Here is an 8,891-nt window from a genome sequence, read left to right as displayed (position 1 = left end):
GCGGGTGGGACGTGTGCGGCGAGCCGTCGCACCGGATCGCTGCGCATCGCCGGCTCCCAGGCGCCCGCTGGGATCTCCTGCGCGCGCTGCGCCGAATATGGACTTTCAGAGCGCTATGGAGACATTCGCGGAGGCGTGGGTGGCTGCCAACACGAAGGGCGGGCCGTTGGGCGAAGTCGCCGGACAGCAGGTCAGTGCCGCGCTGCGACAGCTGTCAGCGCACGTGCTCCGCGCCGCACCGGGCCCGCTCCTGTGACGCCGTCCACGGTGCTTGTCGCTTTCTCTGCCCACGCACCCAAGCAGTTGCTCAGAATATGTAGATCTGTCCCACGACAAATGGCTGTGGCATCTGCGATGACATCTTGAATCACCGTATCGTTGACAGTGTACCGCCACACTAACGTAACAATCAGTGCATGTTTTCGTGCGTGAAATGGGTCGTACAAGGCATTTCAGAGTGGAAAACACGCCACCCAATGCTAAATCGAGTGTGGCACTAATTGTGAAATAAATTACGATATTTGTTCGATTTGAACGGCTAACATTTAACAAAGTGCCTGCATTTCCTTTTTGTTATGAAATGTTTGCCTACGGAAATATGTAGGTGGGACATTCTTCAATGCATAATTTGCGTCATCGACGTTATACTAATAATTTTGTCTGTTGACTCTGCATACAGTATTATGCTGAAACATACTTTCTACAAAGGAAACTGCTTGCAAGTCACTTGCATTACACGTCTTAGAGACGTTTGACGCCTATGGGACCCATAAGAGATGGAACTAACAGGAGATACTGAACGTAAACAAAGACGATTGACACGTATGGTAACAGGTTTGTCTGATTCACAGGAGAGCGTCGTGTGTATGTTAACAAACCTTAATTAGAGGATTCATGAAGATATAAAATTTCAGTAACCGGCCGTAAGAGAGATTCTTCAGTCCGAATCGTCCCAGCGGGATCGTGAAGACAAGATCAGACTAATTTCAATACCTACAGAAACTTTCAAGCACTCTGTCTTCCCTCTCTCTATAGGTGTTTGGGACGGGAAAAAGCCATTACACGTGATATCATGCCAAGCACCACCTGTGATGCACTTCACAGAGAATATAAGTACAGAAGTAATAGGAATAATAACTTATTTTCCGAGAGCCTGAAAAACTAAAACTCTTACCTGTATCCCTTCGTTTCATTGTAGGCTCAGAACGCTTACGTAGCTACCAGTAGAGACTGGCGGTTTTACAGAACACTTAATGTCTCCGGCGGCAGTTTGCAGTCTTGAGTAGTTGTTGACGAGACTGTTCAGTAATTTCACCTTATCAACTGTGTTGTTTTCCAGTGAAATTATTCCGATCGAGTTCCCCATACGACGCGGTCACCTCACGAAAGACATTGTACTGTCGGAGTTTCGGAAATACTCCACTGCTTGCTTAATCGCGTTTTCAACTGCTCTCATCTTTTGCCATCCTCTTCTGAACGACGAGGACTGTCTGTAGAAACGAGAATGTATGTATAAATTATTCCGCTAGAAGAATGTGGTCGAGGTGTTCTAGAGGTGAGCCGAAGGAAACGAAAACCGATTTGCTGATACTGCACATGTCAGTCTGGCGTACCTTAAATATTTTTGACACCACGGACACCGCAGTAGTACCGTGTTGTGGCACATCTAACACTCTCCATTTCAGCTAAAGCCGAGTGTTTTCAGCACCTTCTAAAAGCGCCCCTGTGTAGTAACGTCGCGGAGGTGTTGTCACTCTCATTACGTGGGTGACGAGCTGCTGAGTGGACGCACTCGCGGAGCGGGTTGCGCGCCGCTCCCACGTGGTCACGCTCCGACGCTGCTACTCCGTCATGTGGAACACCGGAAGAACGCAATGATTTCTGCTCCGGCTCCCCCTGCCCCCACACCGCCACCCCTACTTCCTGGTGACCCCTAATAACACAGTATCGGCGGCCGCGCGGAGAAAAACACGGCCGCGGGCGAAAACCGCAGCCGGCCGCTGAAAAAAACACGCGGGCCCCCCCAACGCTGGCGTCCCCTTGGGAATGTGCGTCGGCGAGGCACGGCAGGATTTCGTGCCATTCGGTAGAAACTGCGCCCCTTCGACACCAGCACGAAGTTCTTGCTGTACCATTTCTTGAAAGCATTTTGACACAGTGCCACACCTACGCTTCTTATCGTAGGTACGAGAGAATGGGATATCAAGTGAAGTTCGTGACTGGATTGACGATTTCTTCGCATAAAAAACGCATCTAGAATGGGAGGTCACCGACAGATGTAGGAATAACTTAGAGTGTGTCCCAAGGAAGTGTGTTGGGACCCTTGCTGTTCATGTTGTATGCTGACGGCCGTGCAGACAATATTATCTGTAACCTCGCAATTGATGCCCTATTCGGTGATGAAGAGCTGCCTGAAAAGAGCTGTGTGTGGTGCAAAGATTGGAAACTTGATTTTACTGTTCATAAATGTAAAATTTTGTATTTTGCAAAACTAAAAGCGTATTCTCCTATGATTTCAGTATCAACGAGTCACAGGTGGAATTGGCAAACTCGTACAAATACCTGGATGTAACAATTTGTAGATATATGAAATGGAAGGCTCAGAGAGACTCAGTCGTAGGTAAAGGAGACTGCAGAGGTCGGGTCATTCGTAGGTTACTACGAATCGCAGGCAGTCTACAAAGGAGATTGCATACAAAACACTTGTGCGACCCACCCCAGTATATTGCTCAAAAGTGTGGGACTCGTGCAAATAGGAAAGCAGGGATTATTGAGCGTATACAGAGGTGCTCAGCACGAATGGTTATAGGTGTGTTAGACCCTTGGGAGAGTGTCACGAAGGTGCTGGAAGAACTGAACTGGTCACGGTTTGAAGATACAAGCAAACTTGTGCATGAAGTTGCAAGATCCAAGTGTAAGTGACGATATAGTACAACCCCTGCGTATATCTCCCGTACAGATCGTGAAGACTAGACTAGCGAGCACGAGGCGTTTAAGCAACTATACCTCCATATGTGAGTGGAATGGAAAGAGGCCCCGAAAACTGGTAAAACGGAGCGTATTCCCCCGCTTCACAGTGATTTGCAGAGTATAGTTGTGAACCATATTTCTTCTATCCATAGCACATTAACACCATACGTCTAAAGGTCTAAAGTGTCAAGCTCTTCCCTTGCGCGTCTAAAGATAAGCAATTTCACGGGTTTCTTACGAATTAAAAGAGTAATAATGAAAGCAATATGGGTTGTTATTAAAGAAAAATTCCGGAAATTGTGTTCGTAATTCATTGCAACTGCGACAGGCGACTTTACCTCGATGTGAAATTGTCTCTCTGGGATTTTCTGCACCACCTTCCAATGTCTTCTGTTTTGCAAGTCTTCACCGACGCCGACCAATCTTATCCCTTGTGGCTCCTTTCTTTTAAGTTATACGAGACACTGCTTATTTTGAACATTTCTCGATGAATCTACGTGTTATGAAGAAGTCTTCTACCTGCTTTACAACTTATAGACAGCAACATGGTCCGTTATTTGAGAGAAGAAATTCTTTATCTTCTAGATACATGCCGATGACAACGTAGTTCACATATCTAATCGTTATTATTATCTGCAGTCTGTAATTCTATAGGCTGTTAAATAATTTTTCCATGTATTTCTGTCTTCAGCTGCAACCTTCCATATTGCACTTCGATGTTTTCTAATGTTATCTATGTACCTTCAGTAATGCCATCGTTGCGGTTTTTCTATCTACTACAATCCAGCACAGAACTACTTTGTCAATTCACTATCAACACCCATTCTTCCGTACCGTAAATCGAAACTGTTAATACACCGTGACTGTAATCTGTCGCAATCAGGTACACTAGAATCATCATTTTTAAATTTCTGTTTAGTTTACCAAAAGCATTTCAGTTCGTTTTACGTCTCTGTTTATTTCTTTTGCTCTCCGTTCTGTCACTATTCAACTGCACCAGCACAAAAAACTCATCTGCTGACATCTTTTTAATCTCTGCGCTGTCCGTGAACTTCCAGTATTATTGAGTATATTAATATTGTCTCTGGTCTTATGTCAGTAATACATATCTCACATTAAGTACACGGATTTGTTTCCTTCTTCTTGACACCTTAGTATATTGCGTGTTTGTGTTCGATGAACGCAGTCAGTGGACGGAAGTTTCGACGTAAGATCATGCGGTCTTCTGTGTTCGAAACATTAAGTAAATGTATCCATGTATGCGAATTTCGTTGCACGCCTAGATCGATGAGACAGGGGCGATAATACTTCACACTTCTAAGTACCAGAAATTAATTTTTGCTTCCTCATAACAACTGATCGAAAATTAGATTTCTAAGAGATTGACAACCATCCCACTTAGCGACTGTTTAGAGAAGCGCGCCGGGCTGCTATAAGTTCGTAACGTTTTCCTTTCAAATATGTTATAACATGTGTGTCATACACCAAGAGAGACAACTATCCACTTATCGCGGCCAGAGTATGCGATAGTAAGACACCCGCCTTATACCGAAACGATGTATTTAAATTAGCCTTCTGGTGAAGATTTCTGAGAAAACATTTGTTTCCTGCTCTGATAGGCGTGTTGTTAAAAAGGTGCAATGTGTCTATCAAATAGACTAAAAGAAGAACTCGTACCTCTCACACAGTTCACGATAATTCCAGAGAAATGTACTGTGTAATGGAACCGATGACTTCTGGCACGGTGGCAAAGTAGTAAGTTTTAGTTTTACGGACGAAATACAATTCACAAAGAGGAATGTAACCACAGGTGGTCCTACTGTTTCACACAGCATTACATTACAGAGATCTACAGCGGCTTCGTAGTCTCTGGAGTAATGTTTCCGAGTGACGAACTCACCAAATATGGATGAGTTTTCAGACTCTTCCCAAAGAATGTCTTTAAGGGGGGGGGGGGGGGGGGCGTGGCATTTATGTTTCAGAGGAGGGCCTGTCTTTTGCTGGAGATATCAGTAAAAAAATTTATCTTCCTTCCTTCAGAGGTATTTCTTTACGACACTGTCACATAATTATATTCTGGAAGACGATCAGAGAAAGCCACAGATATTACAACATAGCTGGTGAACGCTGTACTCAGAATTGAAAGCCAGGCAAAACATTGCCTCCATAACTACGTATCACATTTATTACATCATAAGATGTAAACTCCTGTGTTCACAGTTTTCTTCGTCAGGAGCATTCTAACAAATGAAAGCAACAATAATTCACTCAGAGTACAACTGAATTGTTTTTCTAGTCCTGTTTTACACAGTACGATAAATAAAAACCGTCATTCGACTTGCGCAAAATGAATATTGACGTTTGTGTTTCCATCATGTTGTCATATGTTAGGATATGCTGCACACTAAGGTCTGATGTAATAAACAATTAAGACTTTTATGTATTAGTGGTGTGTCTTCACAAAAACACGTTTATTGTCTTCTTAAAGCGTCATAAGAATAAGTTTTCACACTGCTGAGTGCTGTCACTACTCCCTTCTCTTGACGTGACCGCATTTTGAGAAAACAATACGAAAACAGTTGGACTCACCCTGATGCAAAACGCAGTTATTTTCTGTTTGCACATGTTAACGAATGTCTTTCCGGATAGTTTTGTCATTGCCCGTGGGCTTTATTTTGTATGTCATCCACATGTTGCAAGTCGATCTTTTCTAACAACAAATCCTTTATTAGTTGAAAAACCGACAGACATATAGCGAAAGAAATAAAAACCCACTGACGATTACGAAACTTGGTTGGGAAGAAACTGGATAAGGAATGACAGTGATATGCAACAGTTATTCCCGCAATATGGAATAGATATTAGCACAATGGACGCTCAGTGTCATAGAAGCAGACGTGTGTAATAGAAACGTACGTGGCTCAGGTGTTGTTGGAACAAGCAGGGAAGAGATACTGAAATGTTTACTGCACGACCAACTGTTTACACCGGCATCCCGGATGTAGTAACTGAACAAACACCCCGAGGCTATCCAAATCGCGTAATACAGGGGCGAGATGCCAGTGGTTTCATGAGGGAGCATCAATGCCCGTCAAGGGAGATTGCCAGTTAAAGCACAGTAATTTACCGATAAAGTGTTAACCAATTGTAAGAATTATTTAATACAAGCCACCCGCCTTGGCTTCGCAAGGGTAGCGTTGAGTGTGTACGGCCGGACAACTTGTTTACAATGTGTAACGATATACAAAAACCTGCCTCGTGAATCTGTTTATGAAAACCGTATCACAAAATGGTTCAAATGGCTCTGAGCACTATGGGACTTAACTGCTGAGGTCATCAGTCCCCTAGAACTTAGAAATACTTAAACCTAACTAACCTAAGGACATCACACACATCCATGCCCGAGGCAGGATTCGAACCTGCGACCGTAGCGGTCTCGCGGTTCCAGACTGTAGCGCCTAGAACCGCACGGCCACTTCGGCCGGCAAACCGTATCACATTCCTACAAGAATTCCTTAGATTAATTTTTGTGATGCAGAACGCTAGTCTATCCAGTGCAAGTCTTCTTGTCGGCATTAACTATATCCATTTGATTTAATGTTTTCAAGCCTGCGGTTGTTATCACCTCTCCCGTCCTCTATCACGCAATACAATAGCAAAATGACGTACACGATATATGTATGGTGCGAAAAGTGGCAGTTGACTTTAAATAATGAAGAGTGTGAAGTCATCCACATGAATACTAAAAGGAATCCGTTAAATTTCTGTTAAGCGATGAATTACACAAATCTAAAAGCCTGTCAACTCAGCTAAATACTTAGGGATTATGACTAAGAATAATTTATATTGGAACGATCACATAGATAATGTAGTAGGGAAAGCTAACCAAAGACTGCGGTTTATTGGCAGAACACTTAGCAATTACGACAGTGCTACTAAAGACATGGCTTTACACTACGCTTGTACGCCCTCTTCTAGAGTATTGCTGTGCCGTGTGGAATCCACATCAGATGGAATTGACAGAGGAAATCGGAAAAGTTCAGCTCTTTTTGTATTGTGGTGAAATCGAGGAGAGTGTGTCACGAATATGATACGTGAATTGGGGTGGCAGTCATTAAAACAAAGGCCTCTTACGTTGCTACAGAGTCTTCTCATGAAATTTCAATCACTACCTTTCTCGTCAGAGTGTGAAAGTATTTCGTTGGAACCCACCTAAAAAACGAGAAATGATTGTCATGCTAAAATAAGAAATCAGAGCTCGCACGGAAAAATTTGTGTGTCCGTTCTTCCCCCGCGCTGTTCGAGAGTGGAATGGTACAAAAATAGGTTGAAGGTGCTTCGATGAATCCTCTGCCAGGTACTTAACTGTGAATTGCAGAGTAATCGTGGAGATGTAGATGCAAATTGTCAGTTATTTTGCTGCCCAAATTGTAAAATTCATGTAGTGTCTCATTTTCTAATCGTCGCCTGATTTATTTCGCGTCGCCTGATTTATTTCGTCTACATTCCGTTACCCTTCTTTTTCTTTTATTAGAACTTATCTTACAACATCTTTTCAAGACACTATCCGTTCCATGCAATTAATTTTCCAATCCATTTACCATCTCTGGCGAATTTCAATGTCATCGGCAAATCTCAAAGATTTTATTTCTTCTCTATGAAGTTTCTCCTCTGTTTATTTTGCTGGTTGTCCCGTGTACAGGCTGAATAATACCGGTAATAGACTACAACCCTGGGGTATTTCTCCTGCAGCTATCAAGTATTTCGGAAAGCGAGGTTCCCCCTACGTAGCTGCTGAAAAATTATGCAGATGCTGAAAGAAGTGACGAGGTATCTCCGATCTCCTGTTTGCGTGGCATGGAAATGATTCCTGCGTGCGTTAATTTGCTCGCGAGCGCCGACCGTCACGGCCGGTAGGGGAAACCGTAATGCTGGCGGTAATTGCCGAAAAAATGCGTCAAGCGGCGCGGAAGTTGTGGCCCAGGGCGCGCCAGAGGATCTTCTCGGCGACCAGCACGCGATAGCATAGCCGCTAGCTGGCTCGCACCACGTGTCTAGTTCCCGGTTCTTAAGCCATCTCGCTTATCTGCTGTATGCATTCGGTAAATTCCGCCACACAGCAATGGGAGCGATCGAGGTAGCGCAGTGGTTAGCGGAATGGACTCGCATTCGGGAGGACGGCGGTTCAAAACAGATTCGGCCATCCAGGTTTAGGCTTTCCATGGTTTCCCTTAATCGCTAATGGCAAATGGCGGGATGGTTCATGTTAAAGAGCACGCCAGATTTCCTTCACCGTCCGTACCTAATCCGAGCTCTGTCTCTAAGAGACCTCATTGTCGACGGGACGTTAAACATTAACCCCCTCCTTCTCAGCAATGGAGCCTCCCAGACGAGAATCAGAGGGAGACTTCGACGCCGCAGTCGTGTATTTGCAGCTGCGATGGACTCACATGGGAACAACAATGGTTGTCTGAGGTAAACAGCTGTTCATGGTTCAGAATTTACTGTACCATCACTATGGTTGCCCTCCTTTCATCTTCTGTTTGGCTGTACACAATTGTTCCTCGATCTCATTCTGTTTACTACGTTCCATATTATCTTCAGGTGGATAATTACGTAGTCATATCCCTGTTATTGGTGAGAACACACACACACACACACACACACACACACACACACACACAAGGACATAGCCAAAAGAGGGTCTGGGCGGTTCGGACCAGCCCTATCACCTAAACGAAGTTACACACGACCTAGTTGCCGTACAGTGTTACTGAAAGATGTTTTGATTTCCAATCAACGACGAGAAAGGGACACGCACTATCTATAGCCAGCGAGGCATCTGGTGGAGTTGGTCCCGCCGGAGGTTCGAGTCCTCCCTCGGGAATGGGTGTGTGTGTTTGTCCTTAGGATAATTTAGG

General features: G+C 44.3%; 1 long non-coding RNA gene across 1 annotated transcript in view; it reads left to right on the top strand.

Moving 5' to 3' along the window:
- LOC124599602 overlaps positions 1–8,891 on the top strand; it is a 310,564-nt gene continuing 301,673 nt past the window's right edge. The window contains exon 1 of the long non-coding RNA XR_006978570.1: positions 1–190. This is a non-coding gene — a long non-coding RNA (uncharacterized LOC124599602). The remainder of the gene's footprint in view (positions 191–8,891) is intronic.

The sequence above is a fragment of the Schistocerca americana genome, chromosome 1 (assembly GCF_021461395.2).
Source record: "Schistocerca americana isolate TAMUIC-IGC-003095 chromosome 1, iqSchAmer2.1, whole genome shotgun sequence".
NCBI classification, from domain to species: Eukaryota; Metazoa; Arthropoda; class Insecta; order Orthoptera; family Acrididae; genus Schistocerca; species Schistocerca americana.
This window is presented reverse-complemented; position numbering and strand designations above follow the sequence as displayed.